General features: G+C 37.8%; 1 protein-coding gene across 2 annotated transcripts in view; it reads right to left on the reverse strand.

Annotated features, from left to right (window-relative positions):
* The window catches only part of secisbp2l (SECIS binding protein 2-like), a 40,090-nt gene that overhangs the window by 24,337 nt on the left and 3,599 nt on the right, over window positions 1-12,154 (reverse strand). The gene's annotated exons all lie outside the window — the stretch shown is intronic.

The following is a 12,154-nucleotide window of genomic DNA, read 5'->3' on the forward strand; positions in this document are numbered from 1 at the left end:
GTCTAACGAATCGCATGCAGGCTAGCTGTTATAGGGGTGAATTTGGACCAGAGTTTCATGTTAGGAATTTATTTAGGACACAATAGTGAAATAAAAACACCAGGATCATGAAGAGAGACCAAATGATGAGCCTCATGGTAACAGTTACAGAGGAAGGGGTCCCAGTTTTTCATTATGAAGTCAATTGGAGCCAGAGTCGATGGAGCCAGAACCGCCCCCATGCACACTTCCTATTTGTTGACTTTTTTCCTCTTAGCACACCAAACTGGTTCACAGAAGGACCATGTGTGTCCCTGATTGGCTAACCCACCCGTCAATCACACCCCTCTGAACTCTGGGATTCATCTGATGCTGCCCTGATGTTAATTCCTTGCCTTAAATGTCCCACAGTATGGCATTAAACTTATCAATGTTTATGAAGGTAAGGAGTTGATGGCACTGAGCTAAGTTACAAGTCAGATCTGTGGAGAGGCAAGCCTGCTCACATTAAGACAAGGTTATTCAAGGTATTTTTGAGCAATAAAAATAGTAATTCCAATTGAGTCAATCCAACACGAAACCTAAATGGTAATTCCAGGCAAAGCAATAACATCTCCATGGAAACAAGTAAGTAGCGGGCTCTCCACAAGAAAGTTTCGCAGTGCACCTTTAATGATCACTAAATGACGTCAGTAGTCTTCATGACGTTTATCAAAATCCCAGCCATATTTGTTTAATCTATCAGCAGCCAATAAAAGTTTACTCAAGGAAATAAAGGCAGGTTGGCGACTAAAGGTGAACTTGTCCTTATAGACCTGATAAACGCCACAGCTGAGTGACGCAGGACGCTGTGGTGAGGGACGGGTCATGGGACCAAAGAGGATGGAGCAAAGAAATCACTATAAAAGAGAAGAGGGTCATTTCAGATTGACACTTCATATTTGAGACAGCTCAGAGGGCAGAGAGAATAAAGTGTCAGTCAAAACCCGCTCCAATACTCATAGTCATAGAGTTTTCTATCTCCAAAAATCTGCATTACAATCGCAACTGAACTTGGGATTTCAGTGCTTGTAGTGTTTGTAAGAAACGCAAAGCTCAGGATGCTCAGTTCCACCTTATGATGTCATGTAGAGAGAGTTTTCAAGTGAATAGCTACAGTACCTTTTACCTTTTGTTCAATACACATGGAAATTCCAGGGCTGAAATTATCTAAATGATTATAGTGAAGGTGTATGGTGTTTAAAGTGCACAGTGGAGCACTCCCTGTATTACCATATGACATCACAAGGTGGAACGGAGAGAGAAGTCAGCCTAAAGGTTTTGTGTCATGGTTTGTGTTAAACATTCGTAAACAAACCCAGTTCCAGGTATTTTTGTAATGAGGAAACAAAATGATAACATAGATCAGAAAATAGCATAGTATGAGCCCTTTAAGAATGAAAGAATATAGTAATATAGATGAAAACACAGTTGAGGGTGACGATAGGAACAGGTGACCTTAGCTGTGAGTCATGCATTTGGCTTATTCACAATGTTAATCTCTAAGTAAATACTGGCACAGTTGAATGGTTGTACATTTTATTTATAAAAATGTATGGACCGATGCCAAAAGTGCTCAGCAGAACAAGTGTAAACCAATGACATTGCAGAAAACTTTCAAGATGTGTCATTATGAGCAGCTAAGAGTTCCTACCACAGTTTAAAGTGCATGACAGGTTCTCACGGGGTTTTCTTGTACTTATTATTAGGTTTGGTTTGGTCATGTAGTACTTGTGGTAAGCAGTGTGTGGGGGGAAAAAAAAGATAAGAAAACATAGAAAGTATAAAGAAGTGAACTAAGAGTGTGACGTCACCCATAGCTTCAGTCAAATGAAGCTCACGAGGTTAGCAGTCACAGGAGAGAATTTGAAGCAAGGTTCATATTAAGAGCAAACTAAAAACACCAGGGTCATGTAAACATAGATGGGGCTCACTGCAGCAGTTAGAGAGAGAGGGATGACAATTTTTCAATGTAAATTCAACTGGAGCCAGAGTCGATGAAGCCAGAAATGCCTCCATTCTCATTTCCTACAGTCTATGTAAGAAAAGTACAAAACAACAAAAAGTAGCAGTGAATTCTAAAACAAAATACCTCTACCTATGGCATAAATGCAGAATATTCCAACCAAAATGCAGGGACAAATTATGCACAAGAAAGTAATTTTTCTGGCAGTTTAAACCTTAACAAAATAAAGCTGGTGTCATTTTGTTTTTATGAGTTTAATCATAACTATTGTGCAATTTAGACACATTTTGGCCCTTGTTGCAACAGGAAACAGTTAGGGAATTACATCTAAGTATGTCATATATGCTGTAAAATTTGAACATTTCAACAAAATTAAAAAACTAGGGGAAAAAAAAACAGGGGAAAATCTTAAAATATAATGATGTAACTATGTTTTAGGGAAACACGTAGTCTAAACCTAATAAAGCTATTCTTTTCTATTTTACAGCTTTACTTAATATCCAATAGAAAATCTTTCCCAGGCGTATTTTGGTTGGGTCTATTTATAGGCCCCATATTTTTTATCAGAGACTGGATGTGGAAGTTCCTGCTGGATTTTATTAAGTTATGACGACAGAATCCACAGTAAAACGCCACAATTACACAACGCAACATGTGACCATTATGTCCATTAGCAACTAAAACTAAGATTACACTGTTCATGGAGAAATAGAAATTGTGTTAGTCCCACTGACCATTGCAAACTCACTTATATCTGCTTGACTATTTTTCCACGAGGGCTCACATCTCAGAGCTTTACTTTTTTTTTTCAGTCTATCTATGACCTGATCATATGTGACCCACTGCACTCAAAAGACTCCAAAAAAAGACTGAATGTATTTATTTGATTCTGAAAATGATGAATTCTTTCAGCAAGCGCACTCCCTACCCTCACCTTGTTGTCCCTTACAAATCCTTATCATCTAAATAAAGTAATTAGTCGACTAAAACACCACTGTAGAGTTTATCTTCTAAATGTCTAAAGGCCAAATATTTTCCACATTACCTAAGAGTATAAAACTGGGTTAGGTAAGATATCAATATAGGTGAGTGAACTGAGCAGTGAATGATTGAGCTCAGGTAAAAGGCTGAGGCCGTCAAACAGCTGAAGTCTGACTTTTGTGAGACTCCACTGATCTGAATTTATGACCCGTAGAGCAGCAGTGCACTCAAAACAATGTACTACAAAGCACAGGTCAAACACAGGACACAGGACGTAAGGAAGAGACGGAAAGGGGGGAGGGAGGGACAGAGAGAGAGAGAGAGACAGACAGACAGATAAAGAGAGCGGGAGAGAGAGACAAAGAGGCACAAAGAGGCACAAAGAGGCACAGAGAGACACAGAGAGACACAGAGAGTCAGACAGTGAGAGAGACACAGAGGGACACACAGAGGGGGAGAGAGAGAGACAAAGAAAGAGAGAGAGAGAAGGGGGAGAGAGAGACAGTGGGGGAGACAGAGAGAAACAGAGAGAGACAGAGAGAGAGAGAAACAGAGGGGGAGAGAGAGAGAGAGAGACAGAGGGGAAGACAGAGAGAGAGATAGAGGATGAGACAGAGAGAGAGAGAACCAGAGAGAGAGAGAGAGAGAGAGAGGAGACAGAGAGAAAGAGGGGGAGACAGAGAGAGAGAGACACAGAGAGAGAGAGAGAGAGAGAGAGAGAGAGAGAGAGACAGAAAGACAGTGAGAGGGAGAGACAGAGAGAGAGCGAGAAGGAAGAGAGAGAGAGACAGAGAGAGAGAAACAGAGGGTGAGAGAGAGAGGGAGAGACAGAGAGAGAGACAGAAAGACAGTGAGAGGGAGAGACAGAGAGAGAGAGCGAGAAGGAAGAGAGAGAGAGACAGAGGGGGAGACAGAGAGAGAGACAGAGGGGGAGACAGAGAGAGAGACAGAGGGGGAGAGAGAAGGAAGAGAGACAGAGGGGGAGAAAGAGGGGTAGAGAGACAGAGGGGGAGAGACAGAGACAGAGAGAGAGACGTAGAGAGAGAGAAACAGGGGGAGAGAGAGACAGAGAAAAACAAAGAGGGAGCAAGAGAGAAAGAGAGAGAGACAGAGAGAGACAAAGAGAGAGAGAGACAAGGCGAGAGAGAGACAAAGAGAGAGCGAGACAGAAAGCCAGAGAAAAAGGGAGGCAAAGAGGGGGAGACAGAGACAGAACAGCCAGAAAGAGAGACAGAGACAGGACAGAGAGAGAGAGAGAGACAAAGACAGAAAGAGAAAGAAAGAGGTGGAGGGAGAGAGAGAGTGAGTTAGACATTGAGGACTAATGGAGCCGTCCAGATGCATCAGACAGCAGTTTAAGCTGTTTAAATGTTTACAGTCATAAAATTTACATGGAAGAGTAGTTGCAAACAAACAGATTAGTCAACGGCATACTCCACTTAAAGAAGCACTATGTAACCTCTCTGAAGGAGGGTTCATGACTTCCAGGACAGGTCATTTCTTTCCCTAGAATGTTCCACTCTATGTCATTAAAGTTATATTTCCTCACAGCAAGAATGCACATTTTAACAATATAATGAACAATAAAAAGCAATAAAGAATACTTGTAATTGTATAATGCAAGACAGACGTACTTAATAGCATACTGTGAAACATTGCAAAGCACAGCGCCATGGAGACAAGCGCAATCATCAAACTAAAATGTACATAATGCATCTTTAAAATCTAAAAATTTTATTCAGGAGTTGCCAGTATAATTAGGTGCATCCTTTAGTGGAAAACTTCCATATTATACCTGAAATGCAAGTGTGAAATATCATTAAAAACTAATTTCTGTAATCATCTATTTCATGAGGAACAACATTTTAACATGCATCAAATCTAAAGTCAGTGGATCATAACAAGTGCCCGCAGACAAAAGCATGGGCACTGCTGAAGTCTTTGTAATAAAACAGTTGGTCTGGTTTGGGTTTGGGTCGGGCAGAGTTGAGTGGGTTCACTGCACAAAGCCTCTTCTTGGATGTGGACATGAATGGACCGTCAGTGGGTCTCATACAGATGACTATTGTTTCCTGCTGTCAGAGGCCATTTCCACTGTTTCCCCTCAGAACTCAGAAAAACACATTTTTGCCAAAAATTATACAGAAAATATGTTTGAAAGACCGAAAATACAGTTAGAATAATCAATATGCGTTCGCTCTATATCAAGTGTAGCTGTTTTCTCAAAACTGCTGATTACAAACAGACCGATGTGCGTTTTTTCATGGCCAATGCCGATAGCGACTGTTCTGAATCCAAAGGAACCGATGGCCGATGAATCCAGTATTTTTCGGCTGATATGTATGACTGACTTTGGTAATCTTCCCAAAATTATCTAATAAGAATTCAGTACAAACTTATCCACAACCTTGTTTTACTGCAAACTGTGCAGGGAGCAGTGTATACACGTTTTGGCAGCTCCCTCTTTGCACTTAAGTGTTCAAACAAAGCTTTATGCATATGTTCTTAATGCAAATTTATGCTGCTGGTTGGGCCAAACAAAATATCAGCCTCTGTTGGAGATTTAAGGCCGACAGCTGCTAAAAAAGTGCAAATATCGGTCTATCTCTACTACTGTTTACCCTGATATCAATTGCTTTTTGTGTGTTTTTTTTGTTTATATCGAGTAGGCCTGAACGATTTGAAAAACATTTGTAATTGCTGAATGAAATATAAACGAGTAAACTAATACAAGAATCAAATTGCAGAACATTTTATTTTCATACACATTTAGCCATTTGTGGAGGAACTTAAAAAATGACATCCGTGTGATTTGTCCATTATGTCCATTCAAATTGCGATTTATATTTAACTGCGTTCAGTTTTGCATGCTAATACTGACCACAGGTTGTCCTCCCCACAGCCCCAGATAATCACAGCATTTAAAACTAACGTAATTGGACTCAAAGTCATTTAAGACCTACAAATATTTATGACTCCTGACTCTTGAGACTCAAATGACAAGCAACAAAACGGCCGTCGGTCAGGACAATGCTTCACGGTGCACCTACAAAAAGTGGTTTAACATGGTAAATCTGTGGAGCTATTCATTCCCCATAGTATAATTTGTATAGAAAGCACAATAAAAAGTTTTAATTGTATAAAATGTGTTGATGATGATCTTGTTTGTTTGATGAACTGGACATAAGGCTGTATAACACTTCACTATAATTGAATTGATGTTATTGTTATTATGTTATTATTATGTCTACGCATTGTGTTGGCTGAATTGAATTTCCTTGGCAATAATAAAGTATTTCTAACAAAATTTAATCTAATTCATGGTTAACGTTACACTAGAGAGAGATAAAAAGACTAATGGAGCTGTCCAGATGCTTCAGACAGCAGTTTATGGGTTATGAGTCGTAAAATTAACATGGAGGAGGAGTAACAAACAAAGAAACAGTGATGGCCGTTAAAGGTGCACTCTGGTCGAGGGTCCATCACTCGCGTTTCTCCATGCAGGATGGATCAGTTCTTTCCCTAGAATGTCCCACAATATGGCATTAAAGCTAAATTTCCTCACAGCCATGACGCACGCAAGCATTTCATTTTCATTGCAAGGTAGATGTGAATAGATGGTTTTCAGATTTGATACTCCCACAGCAGGGCGAGAGACAGATTTCCCCATTGATTAGATTGTACTTTGTCATGAAATAACTAAGAGGTAAAAGCACAAATGTTGAACCAGATCATTTCTATTATTGACTAAAGCGAAGAAATCACTACGTTTATTTTAGCTGCTACCCATTGGATTAAAAATATGGGCCTATAGAATGTGCAATGTGGAGATGTCATCTGAAACTCAGCAGTATACTAGTATGTGTGCATAGATTATAACAAAAAAGAATTTACAATAGTTTTCCTCAAAAATCTCAGTCAGGATTTATGATATATATTTATATTGTCAAACTGAATCCCCACAACTCTGATTCAAACCATTTTTGTACTGACAAAGCATTAGCTGTGGACATCTCAATTAAAAATACCCAAGTTAATCTCAAAAAAAAAAAAAAAAAGTGGTGAATGTTGATGCCTCCTCAGATAGATGGCTCCTGTATTCATTGTGTTGTCAGTACAGTAATGTGGTGTTATCCTATCAGGTTTTCCCACTACTCTGCATTGATCTGTTTAGTGTTGGATTGTGAAACCGCAGGAGTCCGTGGAGTTCGTGGAGTCAGTGGCAGGTTTAAAGTTGCACAGTGAGAGCAGTAGCATTGCTGTCTGATACAGGGCCGTCCCAGGATTAGAGGAGAGAGGATAAAGCAGGACAACAGGGCAGGGTTTAAACCAATTAGACACACACTGCTGCATCATGGCAACTGTGGAAGATGACTTCATTGCAACAATTACAGTTACAGTGGTTACTGGCTGTGGCTTGTGATTTTCTAATAATTTGTAATAATTAACCTAGACATAGACACGCTGACAAGCTCTCGCAAATCACTTAATCGTCTGTTTATTTCTGCAAGATTAATCACAATCAAATCAAAAACGCAATTTGCAAATCGGAAAAACTGCAATTATTCAAAAGGTGCTCTGTGTAACTGTTCCGGTGGAGGGTCCACCATGTCTTTGTCGACATGTTCCACAATATGGCTTTAAACTGTCTCCTTAAATACAAAACGTGGTGCCACTAGGCTAAGTTACTGTCCAGAGCTGTGGAGAGGCAAGCCCCCTCAAAGTTCAAATGCATGCTTTTCAGTGTATTTCTGAGCAATAAAACAAACATGTTGAAATGCACATGATTCTTATATTAGTTTATCTGTTCAGAGTTCAGTCCTCTTTAAGTCTTTAAATTTTTAATTTGAACAAGTGCAGATCAGTGCTTGTCGGAACAACCTTTTCCACGCCGCTGTACTCCTATTGGCCAGCCTCTGCCATGCTCTGAATAAGTGACAGATAGATACAACCAATCACAGTGAGGCACGAACTCTCATTAGCAGAAGAACATGTATAGTAGGGCTGGGACAAGATCTCGTGCCACCAGATCTCACGAGACATAAGGAAAATTATCTCTAAATTATCTATTATTTTGTTCGCGTTACTCGTATAATCAAATAATTACAGCTCTGGGAAGGAAATGGAAGCAACAAATAAATCAAGGGTTTTGTAAACTTTCAGTGTGTAAACCATCAACAAAAAAATCTATTTGGATGAAAGGAAAAAAAGAAACCAAATAAATTCATATCCTCATTAACAATACATTTAGAAAGTGGGAGGACTCTCCTTTACCATGGGAGTGGATTTTTTAATTAATTTACAATACCAATATTGATGTACAAAATAGATTTTTTCAAATCAAAATAATATACAATTTTCTGCCTACAAGGAAAATGTTAAAAATTTGGAATATGATAGATACTGATGAATGCCGTTTTTGCTGTTTGGAAGTAGAGTCGACTGAACATCTGTTTTGGTACTGCCACATCGTATCTTCTTTTTGGAGTGAGGTAGAGAAGATGTGTTTAGAGTTGGGTTTGGTTTTCAAGTTGGACTTAGCCTCTGCTTTACTAGGAGATTTTGAAAATAGAAGTGATCCTGTCAATTTAATTATAACCCTAGGAAAACGTTTTATTTTTAAAGCAAAAAAACAATTCTCACTTAATATTAATTATTTAAAAAAATATATTTATCAGTACTTAACCTGGGAAGGTTACACAATTGAAACAGACAAAGAGAAAAAAAAGTATAAAAAGAGATGGGAAGTTCTTAAATACCTGGGAGAAAATTAGTATGTAATATATATGCTAATATATCTTATAAAACTGATGTCGGTCATAAAGATTTAAAGTAGGGATCTATATAATATTCATATATCTACTATTGGGGACTACTGACACTACTACTACTACTACTACTACTACTACTACTACTACTACTACTACTACTACTACTACTACTACTACTACCAATGATAATGATAATAATAATAATGAAATATTATTGTTGTAATTATTGTAATTAATAGTAGATTTTTTTTCCTTATATTTTTACATTTGCCTTGGATAAAACATTTGCCTTGAGAAGCTGTTATACCAAGAACTAGTGCTACAATGACAGCAAAACTGCAACTTTAAATAAAACCAAAATTGTGAAGCAAAAATTGTGACCGGAATGGCACAATTTAACAAAACATATATCAAAATCTCATCTCAATTTCAACACGTCTCGTGTTATAGAAATTGCCGTGTTAAAATTCAAATATCAAGCCTCAAAGATTGGTTTTGCTCGTATAAGGAAATGTGTCTTACTACAGAGGCTCAGAACATGACACAGAAACATACCATTCCGACCTTATGTACGATAATTGCTTCCTGGTTGTAAGTGTTACAGTAATTCCAATTATCTAGGACACTTACTGCTAACTAGACCTGTCACACTGACAAATTTTGAAGTGTGCTGTTTTGCTGAAGCAAACATAGACGAAAACACAAAAACCCAAGAGCAAATTTAAACTATTAAAACTACTCTAAATGTACAATAATGTTAAAAAAAATCATGAGCTACAATAAATAAAAAGCAGAATTAAACACTTCAGTATTTAGTTTGCATCGCTAATGAGCCATAGTTATTTTTTCAACCTTTTACAAATTAAATCTTATAGTACAGGCAAAAAACAAAAAAGTCCCAGTAGTGCAAAGAAAATGTACACACAATAAATACTGATCCCAAAAAATATTGTTCCAACTTTTGATATAGAAATTATCGTGACCTACTGCTAGGGGTGGGCGATATATCGATATTTTAAATATATCGAGATAGTTTTTAAACTCGATATGAATTCTGACATATCGTATATATCGATATAATGCTTATATTCAATTCTGATTTCCCCGCTTCGCTTGTTTACCTTCTCTCTCATCGCCCGCGCGCCTCCGCCTCCCTGATTTTGTTCGCTCGTGTCTCCTTCACTCGTCACTATCGTCGTGAACGCCGAAAGTTGGTGCCAGTGAAAAGCTTCAAACACCACGAACCTTTTCCACCATTTACAGACAAGAATATCAGCAGCACATCCTCATTCCACCGAGTCGCGTCCTTTAGCCCGAAAGAAGCTAAACGAGCTGAGCTGCGTGAGAAGTGCGCTGTTTATGCAAATGAGTCATGCGCTTAAGTTTCGTTTCTGTAAAATGTAAACACACGTGCGCAAAACTGCATTAAACACATTATTATCGCAAACGAGCTGATGTGGCTCTAGAGTCGTTATGCTTTATATATTGTAAAGTTTAGTCATGTAAAGTTTATTTATGCAGAATATTTTTATTAATAATCTGCTTCAGTGTAACTTGTACAATAGTGTTTGGAAACGTTGGTTTTGATCTGCAGTGAATTGTGGGAAACCTCAGAGCTCCTTACTGCTGGATAATAACATGGATCTATTGAAATAAGGAACATCCTGAGCTTCTTCTGGTAAATGAGCTCATGGTTATGGGATGGTTAACAGAGTTAATGCAAAGATGAGCTTGTGTTGAGTTGTTTTATTTATGAATGAAAAGAAGGAAATATGTATTATTTCTTTTATTTTACAGTTAAATTATTATTTATGTAATTAGGGTTTTTGTAATCTTAAGTGTTCCTATATGAACTGCCGACCTCTTACACTTCAATTTAAAAAAAAGACCTTGTGGAATTGGCAGATTTGTTTTTGCAGTTTTCAGTTTTAGGGGGTTATTTTTTCTTGAACATATATCGAAATATATATCGTATATCGAGATATAGCAAAATATATCGAGATATATTTTTTGATCCATATCGCCCAGCCCTACCTACTGCCACTTCAGTCCTTGTTATCTTGGCCTACATCATCAGAGGTATAATACTCCCTACAACAGAAACCAGACTGAACTGTACTAGAAATGTAACAATATCCAAATCCCTTGATACAATATTTTCACGACATGCATCTCACGGTACAATATTTATTGCGATATTTTGTGGAGACTAACTGAATCGCGACTATACTACTACTTTTTTTTTTTTTTTTTAATGCCTTGATAGTCCATTGTTTCTGTCGTCATCCAAAGAACTAAGATTTAAAAGTGCTTAATAACTTCTTGCATGCTGTCTGTGTTGAAATGGAGCAAAGGATCATGGTCTATGTAGTTTTTGCGGCTTTTTTTAAGCTGTTGCTGCACCATAAAAATCAATTTAAGCAAAGAGACATGATATTGTGAGACTTTTGATAATACTATCATATAATTACATCCCTAGACTGTACTAGACTATAATGAGCACATGTAGTTATAAAACAACAATATAAGCATGAGTTTCCTTTTGCTGTTTATTTATTACATGGCCATTCAGATGAGAAAAAGGTTTGCAGACATTATCTTGCTTTAGGGAAACTGCGATCATGATATAGTAGTTTACATATTATTGTTTAAAGTGATATTAAAAACGGCACTTTGTTATGGTGACAGGCTTATCTCTTCCCTTTTATTCATGACAAAAGACTGTAGAGAAGAGGTAGAAAAATATCTGAGCATGTGCAGTGTTCACGCTCAGAACTGTCCAGAGCTAAACTTTGCTTAACAACGGGATGTTTGTTATCTTTATCCTTTGAAAACTACAAGGCAAGATACTTTTGAGTAACGGCCAACTGGGGGTGTTTCTATGTATTTCTATGGTTGAATGTTTATCTGTTACCATGGTGATATGCAAACATTAGCGACTCAAAACATCTAAATGGGTTTAAACAACATATTTCCAGCAATCTGTGATTAATATAAGTGTTCATGGTTGTTTTAGGTGTTTGATTTTGAACAAAAAGGTGAGAGTGACTGACTGAAAAACTGTGCTAGTTAGCTTGGGACTACACTTTCATGTGAGAGCGACTTTTATAAGCCTGTTGTAGTTGTAAAGCAGTCTTTTATGGTCAGATTGTGTTCAAATAAAGATCAGATTAAAGTCTAATTTGAGTAACAGAGCTTCAGACAGAGCAGAGCCTACAGTCAAACAAACCCAGGGGATGTTGATGACGTGAGCTGCAAAGTTTCAATACACTAATGATATACTAGCTGGTATGTTAAAGGAAATGGACTTAAAGAAAATCTCGAATTCTCGCTAAAAAACTTCTACAAAGATCGTACCAACGAGTCTTTGGGAATTCAAGCTGCTCAGGTTGGCTCAGGTTAAAATAAAATAAGTAAT

Source organism: Boleophthalmus pectinirostris, unplaced genomic scaffold (genome assembly GCF_026225935.1).
Source record: "Boleophthalmus pectinirostris isolate CB_2022bp ecotype Guang Dong unplaced genomic scaffold, ASM2622593v1 HiC_scaffold_19, whole genome shotgun sequence".
Lineage (NCBI taxonomy): Eukaryota > Metazoa > Chordata > Actinopteri > Gobiiformes > Gobiidae > Boleophthalmus > Boleophthalmus pectinirostris.